General features: G+C 49.7%; 1 protein-coding gene across 2 annotated transcripts in view; it reads left to right on the top strand.

The window, feature by feature from the left end:
• Nucleotides 1-21,495, top strand: part of KSR2 (kinase suppressor of ras 2) — a 383,972-nt gene that overhangs the window by 325,877 nt on the left and 36,600 nt on the right. The window lies entirely within an intron of this gene.

Raw genomic sequence — 21,495 nt, 5'->3', positions numbered from 1 at the left:
CAGGGGTCGTTAGACTTTTTTTGCAAAGGGCCCATTAGTAAATATTTTCAGGCAATACAGTTGCAGTAGCAACTACTCAACTCTGCCGCTGTAGTGCGGACGCAGGCCCAGACAAGATGTAAATGGATGTACGTGACTGTGTTCCAATAAAACTTTATTTACAAAACCGGGCAATGGGCCAGATTTGGCCCTCGCACTCTAGTTTGCCGACCCCTGGACTAAGATCCTGATGAGTGTTACGCTAACTTTCCTTAAAGTAGGAGAGCACATTTGTGGGCTTCACCATTGTGGTTTTAAATATCTAGGATCTGTGATCCATAGCTGCCCAGAAGGAGCAGTTAATAGAGAACTGACGTCAGATGCTAGCAACTTTGTTGGACTTGCTCTGTCTAACTTTACCCAGTGATGTGAGGCGTTGAAAAAAAAAATAGCTTTGTTTTCAGCTGAACAGTTGTGAAACAATTCTTTGTGTGTTTTTAAACTCTGTAAGTTACTGCCCTGTTGCACTGAGACTGGCCACAGCCGCGGGGTTCTCGGTATGGCCTGTGCTGCCAGAGGTCAAGTAGGAGCTCTCTGCTTCCTAAACTTCACTCATCAATAAGATCCCAAACGTGTAAGGCTTGCATCTTGGCAGGTACCATAGCAGGACCTGGGGGCTCAGGGAAGAACTGGTGTGTCTTAATGTCTTCCCTGTGATGCAAAGCCCCCTTGAGTCCATTTAGAAGACCTTGGTGATCGGCAGAAGGTGTGTTATTGTCTGTCACCATTGATTATGCCGATGGTGAGTTGAGTGGAGCCCACATGTCAGGAAGAGCCTGGAAAGGATGGGAGATCTCCACGTGGCCCTTCAACTCTCCTTAAACCAGGGTGAACACGGTGGTTCTCAACTCTGCACAGGGCAGGGGCGGCTCTCCAGTAATCAGCCCAGGTCACACTCAGGGGCTGAGGTGCTCTGATTAGGTGAGTGTTTCAATAAGCTTTTGCTGAGTGACAGAACTTCGTGGTTTCTCTCTGTTCTGGGGACAGTATTTCTGTGCTGAGCCAGGCTCAGTTGCTGGGCTCTTGGCTATGTCTGTGGTCACCTGGCAGGTCGGATTGAGGGCTGGTCAGTCTTGGATGCCCTCAGTCCCATGTCTGCAGGTTGGCAGGCTGTCAGCTCAGGTGCCTTGGTTCTCCTCCCCGTGGCCTCTCACTCCCCAACAGGCTAGCTCAGACTCATTCCCATGGTGGTCTCAGGGCTCCAAGTACAGCAAGAGGTCAAGCCCTGATAGACAAGTGCCTTTCACACCTCTGTTTGTGTCTCATTGGCTAAGTCCATTGGCCAAAGCAAGTCATGTGGACAACCTCCCTTCAAGGCAAGGAGAAAGACATTACCTCTGGATGGGCAGATTCGCAGGGTGACACTGCAAGGGCGTGGATGCAGGGAGAGGGACAGTCTGTGGCCATTTTTACAACCTACCATCGCAAAACCATTAACACCTTTCTTATCCAGTGAGTATCATCTTCATCAGCCGTCAAGCAATAGCCCTTCCCTTGGGGTGCAGAAGTCTGGTTAGAAGGTGGTTTTTTCCCCACCCCTAGCCTTCTGCCCACTCTCCCACCAGTCTGTTACCCCACATTTCTCTCTGGTCAGCTCCTCATCTTTTGACCTGCTAACATCTCTTTTTCACGTCCCCCAATTAGAAATCTGAACTCCACGATCTCCTTTCCTTTGCCTGGCGCTTCTAAGGACCTCCTGCCTCCTGCCCTCTGACTTTTCCAGTATTATCATGGAGCCCAGGTCCCCAAGCCCCCCTCATCCCTTTCCCAAAGGCTGGCTCATTGGAAGTGGACGGATTGAGTTAGCAGCCATCCTTGAAACACGAGTGGTCATTATGAAAATGTGTCACTCCTCCTGCAAGCCAGCTGCATTTTCGGCCCCTTTTCTATTATGTACGAAACTCAGCGTCCCCCTCCCCAAGCACTATAACTGCCTGGAGATTTCACAAATAGCACAGCCTTTTCCTGGCACCGTGATAAAGACTCTGCAGCTTTGGGACATGTAATTGGTCTCTGAAGTGTTTTAGTATTTTGTGTGAAGAAGCCAGATGAGCCCCAAAGAAGTGGCATTTATTCCATACTATTGTGTCATTATATATTTATCCTAGGGAGGGGCTCTGTGCCTCCCTCTCTCCCATTCAGCACTGTCCACTTGTTGGCCATCCACGTCTCTTATCTGAACGTTCAGTTTGAAACCAAATATTTGAGTAATTTGATTAATCACGTGCATTCGCACAATTGGCTGGCAGAGGTCGATGGTTGGCTGATAATCAACCAACTGGAACAATTTTTGGACCTTGGATTTATCTTACAGAGAACATAAGACCAGATAATTACCTGGCATATTCCAGATAAATTCACAATGGCGTGTTCTAGCCAATTACTTAGTAATTATTGTCGAAGTTAACAAGTATTTCTAAGATTAGCTTCCTTGTAAAGTAGTGTGTATGGCTCTTGGAGAATGAGTAATAACCAACTAGTTACCCAATTGCTATATCCACAAATGCAATTAGCAGCAGAATTGCTAAATTGTTTCACAACTGGGTCATTATGGGATTATTGCAAAGCTATCGACAGCCTGCACCATTGCTCATTTTAAAAACTCCAAATGGAATTTGAAAGCCAGTAAAGATAGAGTTGAATGAAAGCGTCTCTCATCCTTCTGTCTTGCTGTGGAGTTTCCTAGGCCTCAGTTCCCCCATCTGTAAAATGGGCAGGTAGAAGTGGATATTTGAGGCAGGGTCCTTCCAACTCTAACGAAATTCTTTGGTTCTCTGAGAACGGGCGTGTTTGAGAAGCAGCCTGCCACGGCTCTGGACCAGTGCGGTCCAACCGGACCTCGTGCTTCCGAGCCACCAAAGAGAGGAAGGTCAGTAACATGTGGATTCCTGGGTCTACCTGTGTTAGGGTCCTTAGACTGTCATAACAATCAGCACAAACTTGGTGGCTTAAAATGTCTCAGATCTAGTCTCTTGCAGTTCTGCAGCTCAGAAGTCTGGAGCAGGCTCACTGGGCTAAAACCAAGTCAGAGCTGTGTTCTTTCTAGAAGCTCCAGAGGAGAACCCCTTTCCTTGCCTCTTCCAGCTCCTAGAGCTGCATTCCTTGGCTGGTGGCCCTTCCCACATCTTCAAAGCCAACAGTTTAGCATCTTGCTTCATTGCCGCAACTCCCTCTTATAAGGATACTTGTGATGGCCTTTAGGACCCACCCAGAAAATCCGCGGTCATCTCGCATTTCAAGATGCTTAACTCAATCACATCTGCAAAGTCCCTTTTGCCATCTTCGGTAACGTTCACAGTTCCCAGGGATTGGGACCTGGCTATCCTTAGGGGCCGTTTTCCGGTCTACCCACATCACCCTAGACCTAGTGAGTCGAGTCTGTTCGTAGGTGAAACCTTTTAACCAAGCTCTCCAGCCCATTCTAATCCAACCAATATTTGGGAACCATGCCCTAGAGAGTATCGCCAGGGAGACCTGTTATGTGCTCAGCATTGATGCCAGATCTGTCCAGCTGGTATGAAAGGAAATGGAAACAGGGAAGTTTCCTGTGGAAAATAGGACAGAATTACAAAATATGAGGATCTCAGTGGGCGGTAATTTGTTATTTATCTGGTGATGGGCGTACGGGCCAGCCTACCTTAGCCTGGTGCCAGGGAGACAAAGACAATGCAGAGCTGAAATGGATGTCTCCAAATGGGCTTCGTTAGGGAGCAATGACACCACCGAACCTATCCCTTCCATGTTACAGAGGCGGAAACTGGGACCAGGAGAGGAAAGTGGGGCCATTACAAGAGCACAGGTCTCTATCGATACACTTCATCCTCCAACAACTTGAAAACCCCATCTTCCCCAGTGCTTGCCATTCATCCATCCATCCGTTCATTCATTCATTCATTCAACAGATGTTTAGTAAACACTTATGAAGTACCAGGCACGTTGCTGGATGCTAGGGGACGATGGTGAGCCAAACAGACATGGACCTTGTTCTCAGAGTGCTGTCATTCTAGTCCGGGGTGGGTGGGGGGAGGGCATGAGCAGACTAGTACTAAAGTAGTAATTAGATCATTTGCATAGGTCCCTCCCTGTGCGTTGACGCAAACAGAACAGAGAGATATGCTTAAGAGGGACTTGGGTGTTGGGGTCATTTTAGGTAGGGGGAGCCAGGCAGCCTCTCTGAAGAAATGATACTTGGGCAGGGACCTGAATGCCAGGAGCCAGCTGTGCAGATGTGGGGGCAGGGCACACCCAGGAGATGCAAAGGCCCAGGGGTAGGAATGAGCAGGGAGTGTTTGTGGACGTGAAAGAAAACTGTGGTGGCAGAACCACAGACAGGTCAAAAGGGTAGAAGATGAGGGTAGAGAAGCTGGCAGGAGCTTTCCAGGGGAGGGGAAAGGCTCTCAGTCCTGGTTGTGTTGGGGGGGACTTTTAAAACAATCCAACGCCTGGCTCTTCCCCTACAGTAGTCCCTCACTGGGGCCGGATGATTCGTTTACGGGGGCTGTCCTGTGCACTGTAGGATGTTTAGCAGCATCCCTGCCCTTACCCACTATGTTCCAATACTAGTTGTCCTAGTTGGGACAACCAGAAGTGTCTTTGGATATTGCCAGATGTCCCCAGGGGGCAGAGTTGCCCCAGTTGAGAACCCCTGTCCTAGAGTCTCTAACTGTCTGGCTGGGGCTCAGACCTGGTACCAAACCTTGCAGGTGGCTCCATCAGGCAGCCAGGAGGCCCTCTGAGCCCCTCAAGCCTGGTGAGAGGTCTGGGTTTTCGCTGAGGGCAGCAGGCAGCCGCTGGCGGGTTGTGGGCGGGGGCAGGACCTGGTGTCTTTGAGGGAAAAACTTGGGGAACCTCCAAAATAAAGGCTGGGGACCCAAGGGGAGGATGTTGACGGTTGCAGAGGCAACAGTGGTTCAAGGAAATGTCAGTGTGTCTGCCCTAATTTCCCATCGGGATCAAAGAGCTGATGACTTCGGTGGAATGAGCATCATTGCTCCCGTCCCATCCCCTGCCCTTGGCCAGACCGGAAAGGCTGTGTTATGAAGACCACCCATCGTGGTTGCTGTTTTGACAGGAGAGGAGGGTCTGCACCAGCCGAGGGGAAGCCGCAGCTCCACCCTTGTCGCCACCGAGGCAGAGTCTAGGGAGGGAGAGGCCGCCCCATTCTTCCCACAGGGTTTATCCCAGTGTCCCAGTGCCCTCGTTAGCTTCTGCTCCAGCCCTCCCTTGGGAGAGGAAGACACAGAGAGCTCGGGGCCCAGCAGAGACCGGGGTTCCATCAGGCGGTTCCTCTTTTGAAGCTGAAGGAGGCACCACTGAGCCTCATGGCTGAACCCATTTCCCTGGTCGAGGGAAAACATTTATCTCATGCTGATAAATGCCAAGCCCCAAAATGAGCCAAACGAAGCAACCAATTCCACCAACCTTCAGCAAGGGCTTTGCTTCGGGCCAGGCCCGGTGATGTTCTCCCATTTATCGCTGTGCCCATTTTACAGATGGGAACACTGAGGTCAGGGAGGCAAAGGGGGCCCTTCCCCACGTCATAGAACAAGTAACTGGCAGAACCTGGAATGGAGCAAATGGACATCTGAATGTCGGTCTAGCCTGTTCCTTCTTTGCCACGGAGGCCTCGGCCAGGTCAAGGGGAATGGGCTCGACTCGTGAGCAGTAGCATGTCACGGAGTTCGTCACCTTTGACGGCATCAGAATCATCTGGGGGACCTGGTCACAATACAAGGCCCGGGCCCCATCTGTCTCCTTTATTACGTCCCAGAGGATCCGCTGCTCCACAGTTTGAGAACCGCCAGCTTACTAAACTGAACTTTATTTTTTGTGGCTTTGAGTCTGTGTTGATGTGCTTCTGCAATGCCCTGTAGATTCCTGGGGGCCCAGGACACGCACACAGCTCCTCCGTCTACCCCTAAGCCACACACCAACTCTCTTCCCGCTCGTTCTCTCTCCCACCCTCCTTCTCCCACAAAAACACACACTTTCTCTTTCCGTGCAAAAGACTCATTTCATTAATATTAGCAGCTCACCAAGTTTGCCTGGAAGTTTCCCAGAAGCCCTCACCCCAAGCCCCCAAATGTTTTTCTAGAAGCCCCTGATTATTTAAATCTCTGCTTCATGGTGCGGACCCCTGACTAGCATCACCTGGGAACTTGCTAGAATGCAAATTCTTCTCCCTTCCCCCATCAGAGGCGCTGGGGGTGGCCCAGGTTCTATGTTTTAGGAAGTCCTGCAGGAGATTCTGATGACACGCAAGCTCAGGCCCCGGCTTTAAAGAAAGCTCTTCCTACTTGCTACTCTGAGTGAGCAGACTTTCCCACCGCCAGGAGCTTCCTGCACACCTTGGAAACCTCGCTGCCCCTTCACCGAGCAACTCTGCCTAGAAGCAGGGGGAGGTGAGCAGCTGAGTTCAAAATGAGCGAGGGCCTGGACTGTCCCATTGTGAGAGCCAGCGGGGGCCCGAGAGCCGCCTCGTAGCTTCGGTGCTGACCGAGCTCACTCACGTGGCCTCCACAGGCGTTTCTCGGCCGGGCTGAGTGCCAGGCTGCATGCTGTTTGTTCAAACACAGTTCCTATGGTTTCTTCAAGGACTTGACATTCCCGTCGAAGAGACAGACAGTAGCAAGTTAAACAGACAATTAAGTAAGATAATCCAAGGTTTGTGTTAAGTGCTGTGAAGGCCACACACAGGGGGACAGGTCAGAGTGACCAGAGGGCAGCTCTGAGGAGCGGCCCAGAAGAGGTGTCTGAGGGGAGGTGACATTTGAGCTGAGATCTAATGAGGAGGAGGAGACGGTCCTGCAAAGAGGCAGAGAGAGAACAGCGCAGGCAGGGATTCAGCAGGTGCAAAGGCCCTGAGGTGGGAATGAAATGGGTGGGTTTGAGGACCAGAAGGAAGTGGATGAGTGACAGCAGGGTGGCAGGAAAGAGGCTGCCGGGCTCAAAAGTGCAGACAACGGCATGGAGTTTATCCTAATGCAGTGGGAAGCCAGTGAAAGATGTTAAACAGGAGCTGCTCACACCACTCTGGAAGTTTCCTGATGGCCTCACGGCTGCCTCTTTTGCTCAGCTGGCTGGTTCTTGTGTCAAGACTCATTTGGTTGGTGGCCAGCCCGGTGGTGCAGCAGTTAAGTTTGCACATTCCTCTTCCGCGGCCTGGGGTTCACCAGTTCAGATCCCAGGTGTGGACCTAGCACTGCTTATCAACCATGCTGTGGCAGCATCCCACGTATAAAGTAGAGGAAGATGGGCACAGATGTTAGCTCAGGGCCAGTCTTCCTCAGTGAAAAGAGGAGGATTGGCAGCAGATGTTAGCTCAGAGTTAATCGTCCTGAAAAAAAACCTCATTTGGTTGAGCACAGTGATGGCATCCACCAAGGCCAGCCCTGAAGGACACAGCAGAGGAATAGGGGCTCTTGGGTGTCCTGGCTGTTGGTCTGACATTTCCACCTGTGTGGGGCTCCCAGGAAAGATGTTGAATGGTTCCTCTGCCTTTGGGACCACAGTGAACTTCATCAAGATGCTTTCCCAGGGGTGAGAGTAGGAGGGAGCAGGACCTGAGGGGCATTCCATAAATGTCTGGTTGTGATAGAGGGGCTTTACGCCCCGGGAAAGAGAAGGAGGGAAGGGCAGGATTTGCTCACTGCTCTCAGGAAGATTTTTTTTTACTTCTCATTTCGCGTGTGTCCTCAGTCCCTTCGCTGGGCCCCTGGAGTCCGAATGCAATTTCGCAGGCATGCAAGGTCAACTGTATTGCTCGCCTGCACGCGACATCCCGCCCTCACCCACCTCCTGGGGATGAGGTGGTCCTGGAATCTCCTGGGACCTCATTTGCACAGCATTTTAAACCTGGTAAATATCAGGAGCTACTTAGTAGATTCTTTCCAACTCCGAATCGGTTCCTGTTTTTCGTGCTTTCAAATATAATAGCACCGAGCTACCATCTTTGACAGACAAATGGAGGACCCTGCCTTCTGCTAGGATGGTAACTCGATGCCACAACGAGATCTCGACGTGCTTTTTCTGTAACTCTGTACTCCGGGGCTTTCTGATTTTTCTTTTTCCTTCGGGCCAGTTTGATTGTCCTAAATATAACATATAAGACTTGGGGGGCCTGAGCACATGAAGATTCCATCCCCCAACATCCAGTGGAATCGGCTTCCTTTTATGTGCAAAAAGCTGAATTGCTTTCCCTTTATAAAGCACAGCTGAAAAGGTTTTTTGTCTGTGGCTGCCTTTAATTGTGCTGGAATGTGAAGAACCCCGGGACTTTTGTGAACGAAGCGCTATAAATGTACTGCATCGTTATCATCATTATTATTAGCATCATCCCATGTACATTGCATAGGCCTTTTGGTAAACAATCGTATGACCAGCAGAGCACTTGCATGGATGAAGACTTTACCACTGGCCACCCCTTTTCTGGAATCTCAAAGATTCTACATTAGCACGTGTGACACCCATCATCCCTTGAAACATAACTTTTGTGTCTTATTACACAAGTGGTAACTCATTTGTTATAGAAAATGCAGATCAGCAAAAAGAAGAAAATGCAATTCACCCATAAGGTCTCCAGCCAGAGAGAATCACCTTAACGTTTTGGTGAACATCCTTCCAGGCGGTTTTCTCAGGATATATGCAAACTCACAGTTTGTGTTGGTCAGGGTAACAGTAGCTGCTGTAACAAGTAAGCCTTAAAATATTAAGTGGCTTAACACTGTAGAAGTCCGTGTCTTGCTCACATGATAGTCCAAGATGGGTGTTTCTGGATGGTAGATGGCTTTCCTGCATGGGTGGAGGGATCCAAGACCAATCCCTTCTTTTGGATCCATCCCTAGGGCTCAGAGTCTTCTGCTTCTAGCTGGGGAAAGAGGGACAAGTATGGAGGGTCATGTGGGAGGTTTAGAAGTGGTGCACATTATTCCACTCATGTGTCATGGGCTGGCACAGTGCCCTGACCACACCTGACCACAAGGGAGGCTGAGAAATAGCAACTGTATTCCCAGGAGGAAAATCATGTGGGTTTTGTGAAAAGCCAGCAGCTCTGTGCTGCTCACACATTTGTGGATAGCTCTCCTTCTCCCACTGAAGATAGACTCACCCAGCAATCCTGTTTTGTGGCTTGTATTTTCATTAAACAATGTATGAATGAACACTCCCTTTTTTGGATTTGGGTCTATTGCAAATTTCTCTGCTCCTGTTTGCCTCAGTTTCCTCCTCTATACAATGGGATAACATCGATCTCCCTTGCAAGATCATGATAAGAATTAGAGATCGGATATGGAAAGGCTAGAGCATAATGTCTTCTGTGGCTGGCGGTGCTTGATGCCTTGTATCTCGCAGTTGCTATAGTAATAATGATGATATTCTAACAACAACAACAATGGCAATAATGATAATGATAGCAGCTATTAGAAGGAGTATATTTCCTCCCAGATGCCAAAGCATCCTTGGCACTACAAACAGCAGGTGTTTTGTGTTTATTAGAGTATCAAATGATACGAGGGGACGGCTGTGGTTTGGCTACTTGGATCTGTGTCCAAGCTCTGCTCCTGGCTTGCACCTTGGCCAAGTGACTTAACCTCTCTCCCCTTTGAGCCTTCCAGGAGGAGATGTTGAGTCGGGAGCTGGATATACTAGTCTCAAGCTCAGATGAAATGTTGGCTGGAAATAACCGTGTGTGAGTCATCTGTGTATAAGCGGTGATTGAAGCTGCGGGCTTCAATGGAAGCTGAGGGCATCCAGGGAAGAGAGGGAGGTCACCCGAGGACAGAGCCTGGAGCACCCCTGGCATCGAGTGGCCTGGTGGGAAGGGTCACCCTGCACAGGGGACTGAGAAGAAGCAGGCAGGCAGTAGAGGCAACCAGAAGCCCGTGGAGTCCTGAGGCCAATCCAGAGTGGCCCCCAGCACACGACTTCCGCGACTTGAGTCCTTCCCATGATGTCACTGAGTTTTATCTTCGTTAGGGCATTTCTCACCGTCAGATAATTCTTCTGTTCCTCAATTTGTTTGCTTGCTTCTTGTCTCTCTGCCCTCCGTCCCTTCCCCCACCTTAGAATAGAAGCCCCAGGAAAGTGGGACCTTGGCTATTTGACTCATCTCTGTCTCCACAGCCCCTAAAAGATCAGGTCCTCCTTAAATACTTGTTGAATGAGTGAATAACAGTCTCCAGAAATACTCACCAGCATTAGCACATCCTGCTCCTCCCGGCAAGTGTAGCAGCGAACAATGAATGGTAGTGTTTGCTTAGAATCACTGAGAAACGAGTGGGCCAGAAAGAAAATATAGTACAAACTGGGGGGGTGGGGGGGTTGGTTAGAGCATGTGGGAGAATTGATGGTGATGGAAAGAAAAAAGAAGCCAATTATGTGATGTAAGTCATAATAATACGATAAAGAGGCTGAGTGGTTTGGGAGCATTTGCCCCAAACACGCATCATGTGTAAGGTGCCAGCTGTGGTGCTGGAAATGAAGGAGGAGGCACAGTCTCTGCCCCTGCGGGGCTCACAGACAGGTAACTAGATGATTCTCAAATGGTGTCATAATCTCTGCAATAGGATCGGAAAAGCTTACAGGGACCCAGAGCCCCCTCTTTATCCAATCAAGGAATTGGCCAGATGGACAAGAAGGTATGGCATTTCTAATAGAGCGAATACCATGTGCAAAGGGCTGGAGGTGGGAGGGAGCAAGACTGGAGAGCGAGGAGCGGCCAAGAGTCAGGAGCTGGAATATAGGATCCGTATGGGGATAACAAGGGATAAGAAGCTGGAGATGAGCTTAAAGGACCTTGTGAGCCAAGCTAAGGAATTTGAACTTTCTCCTAAAGACAGGGGGGAGCCACCCAGTGATTTAATCAGAGGAGAGATAACGGTCTGATTTGCATTTTAGAAAGACCACTTTGGGGCAATCCCTTTCCTTAGGAGAACTCGCAGCAGGATTGTTGGTGTGTTTCCTTCCTGGAGGAACGGTGTGGACAGTTAGGGTTGATCCTAATCAGACATCAGTGGGAACAAATGCACTTTTGAATGCCCTGGGTTCTGAAACGTATTTGGTATGCTGCCCTAGGGGAAAAGGAGCAGTGAGCTGGTAGTCCTTTGGAAACAAAGGCATTTTCAACAGCTTTCACTATTTACCCAAGTTAAAAATAGCCAGCTGCTCTCCCATGTTTTGAAGACAAATGTGGGCAACATCAGGTCCTTAACGTGTGTTCCAGAAACCAGAGGCACAGTGTCCTCAGCCTCGCTGGCAGGCGGTGGTTACAGGAAGATTCAGGAGCACAGGGAGCACCTCGTGATGGGAGGCGAGATTGTAATTAAAAGCTGGTTCCCTGCAGTCTGGTCAACCTGCATGCAAATACTGGCTTTTCTGTCCTTTGAATCATTAGGTACCATTCAATTCCCAGTTATAGACAAGGAAATGGAGAGATGAAGCAATGTGCCTAAGGTCATCAAGCTAGGAAGAGGCAGAATTTGAACCCAAGACTGTCCCATTTAGACGCAAGTCCATATCAAACCCTCCTCTTGTCATCTTTCCCTTCCCAGCCGTACCCAAGTCCCTCCTTCTTTTTAATGCTCCACTGACCTCTTAGAATGCTCCATGGCTGGATCCTCTCCCCTGGGGAGGGCCAAGGCTGACCCACCTCCAAGTCAGACTCATTGTCCAACCACCAAGCTCTCCTGGCTTGGGACTTGTTGAGTTGGCCGCAGGTGCCAGCTGAAACCCTGGCGTCCATCCCTTTCCCTCCCTCTCCTTGTGGCCGACTCCAGGATGGGGGGAGTTGGGCGGGAGTGGCAAGTGTCAGATCGGGGTGTTTTCACTGCTCTGGGGACTTGCTGGCCTGGGGTCTAGTTTGATGTATTCCCAACTCGGCTCCAGTTGCTTGGGCAGTGCCCAACTTCAGCTTTGTCCCTGCCTGATCATGTTTAAGATAATTAAGCCCATAAATCAAATAATAAATAGATATTGACTCTTTGTCATGGAGGATATCAGAATTGATTGACCACTGGGAATACTGCTCTCCTCAATCAATGGGGAGCCGGGGGATAAATAGATCTTGATAATGACTGGCAAGAGGAAAATCAATAGCTATATTAATGTATGCATTGGGAGCATATATCTTCGAACGTGAAATAAGAGTTTGTTTTGGCAGAAAAGGGGAACGAGAGAGGTAGGAAGGACAGACAGAGAGAGACTAACCATATCCCAAGACCCAAGCACCATATCTGGCACAGTGTAGATGCTCGCTGATTTTTGGTGGATTTTAGAAATCCAAGGAGAGATTTGCTTTAAAGAGAAACTGTATTTCGTGTTTACTTTTTCCATTCTCTGGATGTCCGAGGGCCCAGAACCCCCTCTGCCCATGGGCTACATTGTTCTGGAAATGTCCTTCCAATGTCACTGGAAGGAAAGAGAAAGAAAGGATCGGATATGATGGAGAGGTGGGGAGGGGCGGAGGGGGAGACCTCGTTGCTTAGGTGCCTGCAAAGCTCTCTGAGGAGACTGCAGAACCACGTCAGGTTCAGGGAGCAAAATCAAGAGAGTTGAGTTGGCGTGTTGAGTGCGAGGTGCCCATGCGCCTTCCAAGGGGTGATGTTAAAGAGGCATGTAAATATATCATTGTTCCGAGATGAGTTCTAGACTAGAGAGAGAAGACGGGGAGCCACGGCCCGGGGAAAGGGCCTGGGGCAGTGTTCCTCGAACTTGACGGTGCATCAGAATCCCCTCGAAGGCTTGTGCAAACAGACTGTTGGGCTCCACCCCCAGAGTTTCAGATTCAGTCCTCATGGATGGGGGTCTGAGAAGTCATGTTTGTAACGGGTGCCCAGCTGATACTGATGTGGGAACCTCACTTTGAGAACCAGTGGCCCTGGGAGAAAAGACCAAAGTGAGAAGACAGAACGTTCCTGTAATGAAGGCTGAAAATAGGGGCCAGAGAACTGGAGGAAAAGCAGGAGAGTGTGTTGTCCCGGCAGCCTGGGGCAGACGGTGCTTCCCCAGGGGGAGTGGTGAGCAGTTTCAGAAGCTGGCGTTGAAAGAACAGGCAAGATGCAAGAAAAAGTGTCCCTCGGAACTCTTGCAGCCTTAACAGTTCGTTGGCCTGTGGTTTTATACCTATTTGCAGACTTCCCTATTCACCTGCCTGGTGACATTTGACCCCACCCCAGTGACAACCCGCCTTGTGATCCTTGGTTAGGGCGAGGGTTCAGGTGGGAATGCAGTGCTGCACCCTCCGAACCACAAGGATGGTGGGACAGTTTCAGAGATGCTCGTGACAGTCATCAGAGGGGTCTGAGGCACAGCTGGAAGATCCATTCGCAGGAAGTGTTCGCAGCAGGAAAGAGCTGAAATTCATCACAATGGCTGTGTGGAGTCGCTGAGGCTGGAAATGAATCGACTCCCAGGAGACGGTTTCTCTGGGCACGGCACAGTGTGTATTGTTTTCAAACCTAATCGTTGATGTTCAGCCACCACTCTCCTTTAAAAATAAGGAGAGGAAGTTGGTTGCTTGGTTGAATCATTTTTAATATGAAAGAGGGCTTTGTTGTGAAACGGCTCTCTGAATATTGATTAAGGGGGACGTATTTGGTGAATATGTACTACGTGCTGCGTTCTGTGCTAAAGACTTTGCAGATATTGCATCATTTAATCGTTGTCCCCGTTTTACAGATAAGGAAGCTGGGACTTAGGGAAATGAGGTGGCTTGTGCAAAGACACACAGCTGGTCTGAGCCGGGGCTGGGGTGTAACTTTGCGCCCCTGACCTCAGAGTTTAAGCCTTACCTCCACTGGACTGGACTGTGTCACCCTAAAGACGGAATGAACTCTTCATTTGAATGTTCTTTTTGCCCATTCTCCAAGGCCACCCAGATGAGTTTCATAGATCATTGTCTTGGTCTGGCTACTTCTGTTATCCTTGGGTACAGAGAAAATTTATGAGACTTTCCCCCTGTGTAGAAATTTTAAACTGAAAAAAAAAAAAAAAATCTGACCTGTCAGAGTCGAGCTGCTGTGTGTCCTTCAGTGTCTGGCCTTGTGGGTCATCAGGAAATATGAGCTGATGGTCAGCAGAATAGCCTGTGGGGAAATGTTTGGTTTACCAGTTGTCTGGATCTGACTAATTGAATTTTGGTGCAGATTTGCCAACACTAGTTTTTTTTTTTTTTGTATTGCTCGTCATTTAGCCTTTCTGAGCCTCAGTTTCTGCATCTGCGCAATGGAGATGATGATCGTCCCTACCTTGTGGGATTGTTGTGAGGGTTGCGTTCATGCATGTAAGGCACTGAGAACAGAGCCTGGGCAGATCGGGTGCCGGAAGGCATCAGTATTCATTGTTGTTGCCGCCACAGAGCCTTGGTGTTCTCATCTGTAAAATGGGAATGACAGTGTATATTTCCATGGGTGGCTAGAACAAGCCAATGGAATGACAAAGCTGAAAACTCTTCAGGAAGTGACCAAGGCTAGAGAAATGTGGGATAATTTAAAATCCTATCAGAATAATAATAGCAGATAGTTTATGAAGCCTTGACTGCATGTCTGGTGTTGTTCTAAGCACTTTGACTTTTCCCAGATGCCAGCTGAGGTTGGCACTTTTGTGCTGGGGGAGCTGGGTTTTGAATTCACGGCTGCTGTTGTCAAAGCAGGTATCCATAAGCGCTTTATTGGTGAAGAGAACTGTCCCGTGAATTGGCGGGTGGCAGTGACTCAAGTTTCATGTTGGGACTGCAACTGAGGGGACCCACAATCAGTCCCCCCTTCTTGGGGGACCACTCAAGCCCTTCAGCGGCCTCTGGGGCTGTGACCGTCCCCGTGCTGTGACTGACTGACTGCCAAGGAGCAGGGCTCCCTCTCCCCAGCCCTCCTGTCATCTTCTCGCTTTGACAGAAACACAGTCTTGGGGCTGAGAAGTTGCTCTTGCCTTTAATCAAAAGGTCTGTCTCCGAGTCCTCTTCAAAAGAGGATTCCGTTTCTTCTAGGTGTTAAAAGACCCAGAGGAGCGCCAAGCAGGGACAGATCGAGTATCTTCAAAGGCAAGGAAGGGGTCCCAACCGTCTTCAGAATTTCCCCAAGGAGGCCAGTCCCTCCCAGGAAGCTGTTGGCACAGCCCTTTGGGACTCGTAGGCGCAGATCAAGGACTCTCGGTGGACTTGTCTGGAAGTGTCTGTAGACCAGTGGGCTCTGTCGTAGCTTCTCAGTCACCCGGGTCTGATCTCTCTCCGAGCGTCAAGGGCTGCCTTTGACAGTTTCTCAAAACCGAACGTGCTGCGCTGCAGCCATGGATGGTTCTTCTTTCTTGTGAATAAACCGCGGGTTCTCAGGCTCAGCCGGCCTGCAGCCCTTCCTTCTGCAGGAGCGCTGCCCTCTCTGGCCTCGCTGCTCTCTTTCTCCCTCTCCTGCTTTCCGCTTTGGTGCTGGCACATCCCTGGGGCTTATCTCACCACCCAGCTACAGAGTTAGAGATAAAAAACTGGTGCTGTCCATGGCCTCTGGAGGGACGGGCCTTCCATCAGGTGCTGAAAACGGCCAGGAACAGGCGTGTAAGGAGGAAGGAGCCAAGAGTTCAAGAAGTTCTGCTGCCGCTGTGACCTTACACAAGCCTTTGCCTTTCTAGCTCGCAGTTTCCGTGTTTGTGAAAGGATTATAACATTACCTACTTCATCCTTCACTGGGTCATTTACCTCCTTATCTGGGCCTGGTTGGCCTAAGCTGAACCCTTAGGAGTGAATGACCACTCATCCATCCATCTTCTCATCCATCCAACCATCTATCGTCTCATCAGTTCATCCATCCACCTTATAATCCCACCTCCCTCACAGACCCGTCTATCCACCCACCCATCCATCCACCTCCAACCCCCCCACATTCACCCACCTCACTTCCACCCACCTCTCCCTCCCTCCACCTGTCCAACATTCACCCACCCACCTATTCATCCCGCCATCCATCCACCCACCCGTCTGTCCTTCCCATTCATTCATCCATCCATCCATCCAACATTTACCTACTCAACTACCCGTCCCTCCATTCATCAGTTCACCCTCCCACCCTTCCACCTATCCATTCATGCACCCATCCTCCACTCCTTTAACGAACTAGCCATCTAGCCATTCAGCAAATAGTTGTTGAGAGCCTGCTCTCAATCGGGCACAGCCAGGTGCTAGGAATGAACATTTGGGACTTTTCTTCTGGGACATGGTGGAGTCAGACAGTGTGTCATAATTAAAGCCAAATCCTTGAGGCGAGGCAAGATGGCAGGGTAGGGTGGGGAGGCTGTGGTCAGAGTACTAGTATCACTGGGTTAGAACCAGCAACACATAAGTCTACAGACGCATCCATAGATGGGAATTTCAGCAGACGGCACATCTGTGGGAATGAGCGGTGGGTCACATTCTCAGATCTGAAAAGAAAACAGACCACCCAAATGAAGAACCAGGAGCAAGGCTAAAAGAATCAGAATCGTCTTTGCCTCTGTGTTTTCTCCCCTTGGTTCTAATTTTTGTGGAACTCCATGCTGGTGAGCATGGAAGCTGGTAATGAATGGAGGGGGAGAGGGTGGGCGGAGGGTGGTCTTGGGCAGTGAGGGTGGCAGGAGGAGACACCAATTTAATAGGCAGTAAGGTAGCTTAGCACATTTTCCAAGGGTTGAATGTAGGGTAGGGGCTGCAGACCAGAAGTCAGGGCTGTTTCACTGCCTCCTTTACACCCCATTAACTCCCAACTCATAATAATTTATCAGCGGCAGGCTGGAGTTTACTTATTCATTATTTATAGAGAAAGTGTTTGCTAAGCAAATCAGTGGTTCAAACAAGATTGTGGGGAGGAGGTTTAACCCACTCAAGAAAGCCAACCAAGCAAGGGCCTCGCACATTTGTTGTCTGCAGGCAGATGGAGCTGCTGGTGACAGACAGACACCCACCGGCCTTAATGGTCCTGCCTTGCAACTCGCAAAACCGCCACTTCATCTTCAAACGGTCTCTGAGGAACACGTCTCGTGCTCTCTCCTGCCCCATGCAGTCCACCCTGGTCAGTTGGCTCTATGTTGCCACTTCGTAATTGCAGTAAAAACCTTTGGTCATCCCTACTAAGGATATCTTTTGGGGTCAAGTGTCAAAACCAGGTCCCTTGAACTCCTTCCCTTGTGCAATGAATGGCCATGGTTTTCTTTAAGCGTCTCAGACATCTCTGGTCCTTTCACTTAAGGAAGTCCTCTTGGATTTGGAGTTGGGACAGCTGGTTTCCCATCTTGGTGCTGGATACCCTCAGGCAAGTCTTTTGGGCTCTGCGATCCTCAGCTTCCTCGTCTGTGGAATGGGCACACGGCTCCCTCTCGCACAGAGCTGTTTCAAGTGGTCGATTAGACCAGGAAGGAGAAAGTGTTTATGTAAACAGAAAAATTCAATACAGACGTGAGGAGGCAGATACTTTTTCAGATGGGTTTCAATGAAAGAGATTTTTTTTTTCCTTCATTGAATCAAAATGAGTGGTTTCAGCTTTTCCAGTAGTTCTGAACCTTGGCTCAACATTAGGATTACTGGGGGAGCTTTTTAATCCTGAGCGATGCCTGGGCCCCACCTTCCACCCCCAAAAGATCCTGATGCAGTTGAGCTGGGGTGGGGCCTGTGTGTCACTTTGTTTCCGCTCTCCAGGTAATTCTGTCCTGGAGCCAGGAGTCCCAGAATGGGCTACGTCAGGCTTCTCTTTCCTTCTCTCAGTATCAGAAGAGCATCGTGACAGGACCCTGGAATCTTACAGACCCTGGTGTGGCACTGCCTCTCTCACTTCCTGACTGCCGTGTTGATGCCTGGAACCAAATTAGAGCAGTGCACGTGAGGAGTGCCAGGGAAACGTGGCCATAGTTTTAGCCATGGTATTATTCTTGGAAGCCTGCCCAGATTCGAAGCTTCTCTCCACCACATGTCTGTGTGTCCTTGGGCAAGTTACTTACCCACTCTGGACCCCCATTTCCCTCCTCTGTACAATGAGGATAACACAGTACCCACCTCACGGTGCTGTCATTGAGAATTAAATGATGTAAAATATGCAGATGCTTAGAAAAAGCACAGGGCACATCTAAATATTAGCTGTTGTTATTGCTAACATTATCATTAATACGTTCTTAATCACTTGTTTATTTTGAGTTTTCTCCCTCGACTAAAATGTAAGCTCCTGAGGGGAGAAGTTTTGTTTACCTCTATTACCTGGAACTGTACCTGGCACTGTAGTCGGTGCTCAGGAAATTCTTGACTGACTGAGTGAGTGAATAAATGAGTGAATATTAGCTTGCAGGTGGCACACGTCTCTTAGAACACAGTGGAGTTTGGCTGCCCCACCACAGCGCGTGTCTCTGTCAGCTTTGAGGAGACTTGTAAACCCAGCCCTGGCCAAGACTTTGCCTGCCTTGTCTGTCTGTCTGTCTGAAGACAGACTTTCCTTACCCATCCTTCAGAAGAAGTGCTGCTTCTCCGAGCCCCCCTGCGTCACCCAGACGGGAAGCCTGGCAGTCATTCTTCCCTGGATTTGGGCACTGCCCTGGCCGTCATTTTCGCGTCGCTCAGGTGATCACCTCTGTGAAAGCTGTACTCTTGGCACGTCTGCATGGGCCCCGGAAGTCACTTACCCAAGAGAACAACTGCCTCCTTGTCCCCAGCAGCAATTTCGGGCTCCCTTCCCGCTGAGCTTGAGGGCGGAGGGTCGCGTTAAGAGGCCGGTGTGGGGGAAGGCAGGGACCGGGTCCGTGGGGCGGGGGCTCCATCGTTCTGCCAGGGAGACTCCTGCACGGCTTTTGTCAGGGTGGGGGCATGGCGGGTAATGTGATTCCTTTCTCCAGTCGCAGAGTTCCTTCCCCTGCTGTGTGGAGAGCAGATTGGAGGGAGGGAAGCCAGGAGTGAGAAGACCACCGAGAGGCCGTGGGGGTTCATCCTACAGGGGGGCGCTTAGAACTTCCTGACGGCAGTGGAGGTCTGCCTGGAGCCCCCGGTGCCTCGATGATCTCCATGATACCGAGGCCGTGTCTAAACGGGCCCCTGGCTGGTGCTTTCCCCTTTTTCTTCTCTGCCCCTTTGCTGGAAGCCCCTGTCCCCGGCTGCCCTGTCCCCAGGCAGCAGGCTCTGCTCCCTCCTCTGCAGCCATCCTGGTATTTGTGGCCTGAGTTGGACATGTGTGCTTACACATCTGCCTCCTCCATTGGACTGAAGTTCCAGGAGGTCCCAGACTGTCTCATTGAACTGTGTGACTCCCCCAGAGCCTAGCACTGAGCCTGGGACACAGGAGACAGTCACCCTGTCTGTTGTATGAATTCCTGCCTTCCGTGGTTACTTAGGGGGAGAAAGAAAGTGAACATGTGTATTCCTGTTATCCTTAAGATGAATAGCTGCATTTTCCTTAGCCCTCTCTGGAGCCAGGCACAACAGTAAGCACCTTAGGTGTGTTAGCTAACTTAATTTTCAACACCGTGATGTAGGTTCATTAAACCCAGCTTATGGATGAAAAAACTGAGGCTCAGAAAGGTAAAGCAATGTGTGGCGTTGAAGCCGGCATTCACACCTGGGCGTTTCCTGGATTCTCAGGAGGATGGTATTATCACCTTTATTTTGCAGATAGCGAAACTGAGGCACAGAGAGATTAGATAATGTCCCTGGGTTTCTCAACTAGGAAGTGCCTGAGCCTGTGTTTTCCTCTGAAGCCCGTGAGCTCTCTCCCAGCCTCTCCCCAGCTTCCACTCTTGCAGGAGAAAATTCAAGGTCTGCTTCTCCGCTTTTCTCCTGGAAAGGCCCCCGGCCCGGGGTCTCTTCTCCCCTCCCCTGTGTATGGTCTTTGAAGCTGTACTGGGGCACGCAGTCAGGCTTGTGGACAACACAGGGCTGTTCTCACACCAAGAGGATGGGGTTTCTGAATCTCTGAAGCAAACAGATCCTCATGCACACACCAAAGAGGGCTAGAAATCGCAACCTGAAATGAACAACTCAGAAAAAACATATCTATCAATGTTTGCTAAGTGGGAAAAGAGGCCATATTGGCTGGGGAGAGAAATGTCATTTTCAGGCTGCCAAAAAGACTGTCAACATATGCTATGGAGAACCAATAAAATCCATAGTCTAATTCTTCTGGGCTGTCGAGTTGAGATAATTTATGAAACTGCATCTGAGAGCCTTGACATTTAGTTCCTAATTTTGATAGAGATGATGTTTTGTTGGCCCAATATAGTGGCTCGTGTATCAACTTTGAGGGCTCCTTCCCAGTCACAGATGCTCAAAACCTGTGTCCGCTGTCAAAATTTTCAAAAGTGGCTTTGTTGATAATTCACGTATCCGTTCAATTGCTAGTCCATTTGTTCATCCACCCATCCAACACGGACAGGAGACTCAGCAATCATTGTACCAGGTCGGGAGGGTCGAAAGAGGTGTGTGCAGGGTACGAAGAGAACTCATGGAGAAATGAGATGGCTATTTCCTGAACTATGAGACATTTTGGAAGAAATGGAGAATGGAGGACGGATGTTCTTGATAGAGGGGACAGTATAGACAAAAGAAGGTGGGAGAAAGAAGATGCCACATTTGGAGAAGAACCAATAGTTCACTTGGGTTGGAACAAATGGTGCCAACTGGGGGGTGTACAGTGGGCACCAAAGTGTGAGGCCTCTTGACCCTCAGGGATGAGTAATTATAGTAATGCATGGATAGTTTTTGAGTCTTACTGTGTGCCAGGCACTGTGCTGAGCATGTTATTAATTTTTGCTTTACATTGTTGAATGCGCACAGCACCCTGAGAAGTGAATATGATTATTTGTCACCACTTTATAGAGAAGGCTGTATCTTTGTCCATTTTGGGGCAGCTATAACAAAATACCATAGGCTGACTTGCTTATAAACAGCAGACGTTGATTTTTCACTGTTCTGGAGGCTGAGACGTCCAAGATCAAACTGCTGGCAGATTCAGTGTCTGGGGAGAGCCCGCTTTTTGGTTCATAGACAGCTGTCTTATCACTGTCCCCTCACATGGGGGAAGAGGCAAGGGAGCTCTCTGGGGTGACTTTTATAAGGGCACTAATCCCATTCATGAGGGCTCCACTCTCATGACCTAAGCACCTCCCAAAGGCCCACCTCCTAATACCATCCCACGGGGATTGGGTTTCAACGTAGGAATTTGAGGGGGCACAAATGTTCTTTACATAGCAGGCTCCAAGAATGTTTGTACTTGCCCAGGGTTCCCTGGGTATAAGCAACAGAAGCACAACTCAGCTTGAGCAGGAGGCTGGAGTGTTCTGATGAAAAACACAAAGACATGGAAGCGGAAGGTTCTGGTCTTGCGGTGGTAGGGGCAGCTTCCACCACATGCTGGTCCTGGGGTTTGGGTTAAACCTTGAACTTCCATTTCCTCCATGTACAGTGGAGCCGACTATCCCCACCCGCCCACAGTGTGTCTGAAATAATGTGGTGGAGAGGACAGCGTAAGGACA

The sequence above is a fragment of the Equus quagga genome, chromosome 15 (assembly GCF_021613505.1).
Source record: "Equus quagga isolate Etosha38 chromosome 15, UCLA_HA_Equagga_1.0, whole genome shotgun sequence".
Classification (NCBI taxonomy): domain Eukaryota; kingdom Metazoa; phylum Chordata; class Mammalia; order Perissodactyla; family Equidae; genus Equus; species Equus quagga.
The sequence above is the reverse complement of the archived record's forward strand: the minus strand, read 5'-3'. Positions and strand labels throughout refer to the sequence as shown.